This window comes from Salvia hispanica, chromosome 2, assembly GCF_029641045.1.
Source record: "Salvia hispanica isolate PSC_SH4W2 chromosome 2, Shi_PSC_v1, whole genome shotgun sequence".
Classification (NCBI taxonomy): domain Eukaryota; kingdom Viridiplantae; phylum Streptophyta; class Magnoliopsida; order Lamiales; family Lamiaceae; genus Salvia; species Salvia hispanica.
The window spans coordinates 43450625-43457554 of record NC_142693.1 but is presented as its reverse complement, the minus strand read 5'-3'; positions in this window follow the sequence as shown (position 1 = coordinate 43457554).

The following is a 6930-nucleotide window of genomic DNA, read 5'->3' as shown; positions in this document are numbered from 1 at the left end:
AAAGAGGATTGAGTGACATTTTGACGATTTAGTTTGCACTACAAAACAGAATATTTACTATTTGTAATAAACTTATGTAATGAAATTGAAGAGATTAACCATAAAACTTTTCAAATTATCACATACTTATGCTCAATACATAATCGCAAATAACCACAAAACAATTATGTATCTTGCAACTGTAAAATTAAAATTTTGTACCCTCAAGCAAAGGTCAATACGCATTAAAATTTTAATATTTTTACTGGTCACAACACCGACGAATAGTCCAGAGACCACAGCACGGGATGGCCGCCAAATGTTGCCTAAGCACGACCATCAGATTTAGCATTACAGAATCTTGTTTCTACAACACACTCCCATAACAATGCTCATGAGTTGATAACAAGACCAAGCTATCTCGTAAATTCTGTTCGGACTTCTGAAACTCGTAATTTCTTAGGATTATTGTTCCCACAGCATGGGTGGTGATAATATTGGAAACTACTTTCTAGTCCATACTATTTACATATGAGAAGTCCACCTATACGAACTCGCTATTTCTTAGGATAATTGTCCCCACAGCATGGGTGGCGATAAGATTCAGAAAGTAGCTTCATAAGTTGTGGACCAATCGATGGAGACCATGCACAAACTTAGTTCATATTTATCGCTTAGATATTTGAACTATGGTTTTTCATTAATTATCCTTATCCTTAGTGTAGATTAAAGGCTTAATTAAATTCTGTTGGTATTTAATTGACTGGATAATTAAAACTTTTATAATCTTTTAAACATCTTATTAAAGGATAATATTTTAATTTCTAAAGTTTAATCTATATTCATGTCTTCTATAAGATGTATCTAAAATAATTAAATTACTTATATCTTGGACTGACATGAATAAATAAACTGAAATTAATTCCTTATTAAGATTGGGAAGAGAATAATATTATATTATTTAATGAAATCCTACATATCCATCCTTATTAGGATTCTAGATATATAATCATTAGGAAACTATTAAATTATTCTCGTCCATATCATCTAAGAATAAAACAAATATATTTATTTCCATAGATATAGTCAATAATCTAAATATTCCTAAAATCTAGGGAAATCTTCCCAAAATATTTTATTTCTATTAAATAATAATATTTTAATGATATCGTTTAATTTAGGAATCAAATAATCATTAAACTAATATTTCATCGTTATCGTGATCGAGGTTCACACGATCAACGACGACGAAATCTCCGACAAAGGTCTCGTCGGAACGATAGTTTGCTGTCCAGCCCTCGCCGGAATACCGCAAACAACGTCGCGGCTGCTTCCTTCTCTCTTTCTCCGGCGTGAAGACGCCGATCTTTCCCTCTGTCGAATTCGCTCAGCCGCGCAGCCACCGCCACGCAGCTCCGGCGAGCCTCCCTCCGCGTTCAATCTGGCGAGAACCAGCAGCAACCGTGCAAAGCAGTGCAGCTCCAGTCAAGCGTCGCTAGGGCAGGGGTTGATTAGGGTTAGGGTTCCGGTTAGGTTTAGGTTTTCTCGGTGGAGGAATCACCGCTCCTCTCGGACGAGCAGCGGATTCTGATCGTCTCCACCGATGTCGAAGGCCGCATGGTTGAGGAAGATCGCCGCTGCGGTCTGGCCGGCGGCGTGGGCGAGCCCTCGCTCGTTTTCACATGTATCATGCTCATAACTCAAACAAATCATGCGTTAATTTAATTAAAACCTAAAACCCGTTTTTCTACGGATTAGCTATTTTACCTTGATGATTCTCCAAAGAATCGAAGATAGCTAGCGCCTTCTCCACGTGAAGATCTTCAGTACTAAACCATGATATCTTTTGTTTGGTTCCCGGACTGTAAACTGATATCAGGGTGGGCTGATCTCATCAATATACTAGGACTTAAAAAAAGAAGACGGAAAACCTTTCTCACGGAGGAGAAAAATCGTCCCTCACAGTATAGGAGAGGGGGGCGTAAATTTTGATTAGAAAACAAGTGTATTTTCTGTCTTCTTTATTCTCCTATTTATATTAAGTCACATATTGGGCCCAGACATGGATCTATGGAAGGTTAAGCATATGGGCTCCTCCAATTAGCTTTTTACTAATTAAAATGAACCCCCAATTTAATATAAGCTTTTAATTGGAATATTACGAGCAGCCACTACAGAAGTAATATTGCACTCCCCATTCAAATCCGAAATTATAAGTAATCAGGGTTTCCATTGCTTGATATTTATTTCCCGCGCTTAAGATAGAAACATCCATTAATTAATTACTGTCTGCTATGGACTTAATTAATTAATATCTTATTAATTCCAAGAATGGACACAGCAAGAAATTCTTATTTATTATTCATAGAGTAATCAAACTCCAACTAGCTAGGTTCCGAATAATAAAACCTTATTTCAAGCTCCTCTTGAGGATGTTATCAGACGAGACTCACCTCACGCACGATTCAACATAATAGCAATCCTAGCACCGCTAGATATTAATCACCACTACCCAATATACCAGGCTTATTGGGTTGCGAAAAACCCGCACCATTTGGTAAGTCAAAGTAGTGCATAATCAATACCGTATGCTCAATGTTAACGTACATTGATTAAGTAACAATAATTTACAAGACCTCGTCTTTCAATAGATAGCATAAAGACATGTCTCGTTGTTAGATCTAATTCATTGCTATACCACACCAACGTCATCTTATTTCAGTAAGGCTTAGAAATAATCGGACTGACATTGCAACTTTTCACGATAGGTAGTCTAAGCCTATCTAGGTTGTGAAATTCTTCTTTTTCTTTGTTAAGAATTGACCGTGTTACCTTAAAGTGAACGACGCCCACAATTCGGTCATCCACATCCCTAACATCATCTATCTTAAAGTGAACGATGTTTCTAATCCATATTTATACCAATAAAAGGAGACTGAGATTAGTTGAAATTATAAGACTGAAAGTTGCATCATAATATGAACTTAATAAAAACAACGTAAGAATAAGAGTATGTTGTACATCTTCAAATTGAGATTGTTAGTATTAAAGATTTTGAAACACCAATGAATTACAAACAGTACATCAGTAATGTCACTAACGTCTTAATTAACATGGAACTAAGTACATTTATAATTTAATAGTAGTACATTCCAAAGAACAGTAATAAAACAAGTAATTTGTTTGGCAAAATTCTAGAAATGGGTCAATATTTTTTTTTTTTTTATCTGAAATGCATGACACCCTTAAATAGATTAAAACAGAAGTAGCGTGTTTTGGGCAGAATCTGTTGGAAGATACCGAGAATAATGGGATTGATTGTATTTTGATTTGTTACCAAAAATAAAATAGGATCCTTGTGATCTAGGTTTACCATATAGATGCATATTCTATACCTATAAAACAATGTAACATAATGTATGATAATTATCAAGTAAATAAACGATAACTTCCTCCCAATCTTTCTTCATGGTGTCAGAGCAGAGAAAGATCCGGCTCAGAAAAACTTCATCATAGCCGAGTTCATACCAATCCCGGCTAAGAGGCCAAAATCAAATCAGAAAAACCAATCCCTACCAGAAAAACAATCCCTACTAGAAAAACAATCCTTGCACACAAAACATGTCGGATTCAGATTCAGAAGGAGATACCAAACCCAAAATTAAACCTTCAAAGTTGAAGACAAGCAAGAATGCTACTATTGCATTCAAATTAAATGGAAAAAACTATCCTTTATGGGCGCGACTGATGAAGGTCGCGATAGGAAGCCGAGGAGGGTACTCGCACATCAAAGACCGGCCACCGGAACCAGATAGTCACGGATATGCCGATTGGGAGGAAACTAATCTCGTGGTGTTTTTGTGGATCGTAAAAAACATCGAAAATCGAAAACAACATAATCGCAGACTTTGCCCATCACCAAACCTCGAAAGCTATATTGGATAATCTCGACGTAACCTTTGAGGGCAAGAGGGATCCATATCTCATATACGATCTGGAAGATAAAGCTATTGCACTTAGGCAAGGGAACTTGGATCTTGAAACCTACTACCAGCAAATCAACGGGCTGTGGATTAATGTGGATCGGTGTCGAAAACAGCCAGTCGACTGCTGTGGCAAGGGAGTTAAGCAATTCAGGGAGTTCTCAAACACGACAAGGCTGTTCGAATTCCTCACAGGGCTGAATCCAGAATACGATACAATCTGAAGGGACATCCTCAAGGACGAGTGATGTGATCCTCGTTTCGATCCCGAAGCTACGCACGAGAAGAAGAAACTTAGCTTGGCCCGAAGTCTTGAGTTGGATGAAACGAGAGGAAGAAGTTGGGGATTAGTATTATTTAGGAGTGGATAAGTCTAGTTAGATTATTTAAGATTTAATTCTATCCAATTATATAGGTTATGTTAGTCGAAGTATATGTCCTAGGATTTATGTCTAGTATATACGGAGATTTATTAATATTTTATTCCTTTATTTTTGATTGAGATAGATTAGGATGTTTTATTTTATTATTTAGGTTGGTATCTTATAGATTAGTATTTACGTGTAGTTAGTATTTGAGAAGATTATTGATGAATAAAATTATGTGTGTTTGTTGAGTTTTCACTCTTGAATTTTCCTATTCGAATTCTTGTAGCAAAGTGTTCGTTTTCGAATAGTTTATCGACTTATCAATCGAACGTTCATATTCGACTGTGGCATCATTCATTCCATATTCACCACCATATTTCCCGTCGAATCCACAGCCACCATATTGTAATTATTTCCCAAATATCCATCTTAAACTGGAGGAATGTCATGGCAGATTCATTATTTTCGATATATTATAAGTATAGCGAGCCGTGGCGAAGGCGAGAGGCTAATTCGTTCAGAGAGGTGTCGCGAGAGCGCCGCAAGGCAGCGAGGCTCACATCAGGTGGTATCAGAGCCACGCGATACCATCAATTAGCCTGTGCACCAACCCCTTTGTCGGAGGCGTCTACGGACTCCTCAATAAATAGGTTGGAAAATTTTCCATCTTGCGAAACTGATGATGATTTGCTTGACAAAGTAATGCGTCGACTAGAGCCAAAGATCGAGTTACTTGTTGAAAAGGCCTATGCAGAGCTATTGAGACAACATCGTGAATTGAAGCAAGAGAAAGTTGCCGCTCTGGAAAAGGTAGATAAAGAGTTGCAGCCCTTCATCGTACCAGACAGTAGTGATTCGAAGAAAGCCTTCGAAGAAGAAGCTACGCCAGAACCGGAGACCACCATCACTTCTGTTTTAGCCCTATCAGCAAGGGGACAGCAATGTAAAGATGAACAAGAACCAACTGATGCTGCATTAAAACGCTCAAATGTGGAAGAGAATGTTCCTGTTCAGATGCAACGAATTGAGGCAATGCCAACCAGGCCACTTTCTGGGATTCCCAGCCTCTATCTGAACGAAAATTCAACAAGAGAAGCGAGGAAATTACGCAAGGTCCTCCAAGCAATTCACGCCCTCACAAGTTGATCAGGTGGCAAATATCGCAGTTCAAGTATCGTAGAAAATCCAAAGAGCATAGACGATTGATACAGTTTTGGCGGCTCAAATTTTGCATACATGGTCTGTGTGCGAGAAGGCCAAAACAAGATAAATTGATGGATTGGCTTATTATGAAATACATTGGGCAAGGAAAGAAGAGGATACATTCATTATTCACAGGAGTTACTATGGATCTCGTAATTGCAAGGAAATATGAGGATTTCGAGGATTCGAGGTCGAATCCTTTTGAAGAGGGAGAGTATGATGTGATCCTCGTTTCGATCCCGAAGCTACGCACGAGAAGAAGAAACTTAGCTTGGCCCGAAGTCTTGTGTTGGATGAAACGAGAGGAAGAAGTTGGGGATTAGTATTATTTAGGAGTGGATAAGTCTAGTTAGATTTATTAAGATTTAATTCCCAATTATATAGGTTATGTTAGTCGAAGTATATGTCCTAGGATTTATGTCTAGTATATACGGAGATTTATTAATATTTTATTCCTTTATTTTTGATTAAGATAGATTAGGATGTTTTATTTTATTATTTAGGTTGGTATCTTATAGATTAGTATTTACGTGTAGTTAGTATTTGAGAAGATTATTGATGAATAAAATTGTGTGTGTTTGTTGAGTTTTCACTCTTGAATTTTTCTATTCGAATTCTTGTAGCAAAGTGTTCGTTTTCGAATAGTTTATCGACTTATCAATCGAACGTTCATATTCGATTGTGGCGTCATTCATTCCATATTCACCACCATATTTCCCGTCGAATCCACATCCACCATATTGTAATTATTTCCCAAATATCCATCTTAAACTGGAGGAATGTCATGGCAGATTCATTATTTTCAATATATTATAAGTATAGCGAGCCGTGGCGAAGGCGAGAGGCTAATTCGTTCAGAGAGGTGTCGCGAGACCGCCGCGAGGCAGCGAGGCTCACATCAACGAGCCCTATCCCTCAGTCGAAGAGGGTTACAGAAGGGTCCAGAGGGAGGCGGCTCGATTAAAATCATGCCACCGGCATCCCCTAAAACCACCGAAGACTCCGGCATTGGTAGCGCCGATGCATCATCGGGAGAAATTGGCTATGGATTCGGGGCACGGAGAGACCGACCGACCAACAGAGGACCGCCGTGACCGCCACCTACCGAAACCAGTCACCAAGCCGGAGAAAAAATTGAAAAAAGCAAGCTTTCGTGCTCACACTGCGGGAAGAACAAGCACCCGAAAGATACATGCTTCCTCCGTGTTCGATTCCCGGAGTAGTGGGATGAAAGGCAGAAAGCACGGGCTCAGATGAAGCTTGCCGCCGTCGGAATTAGTGAGACGGGGCAGAGACAGAGTAATGCCCCAATTCAACACAGAGACGGAGCAATAGGAGGGTTGAACTAGATCTCCCATTCAGAAAACACCGGTGGGAGTGGTGGTGGCAACGGCAGC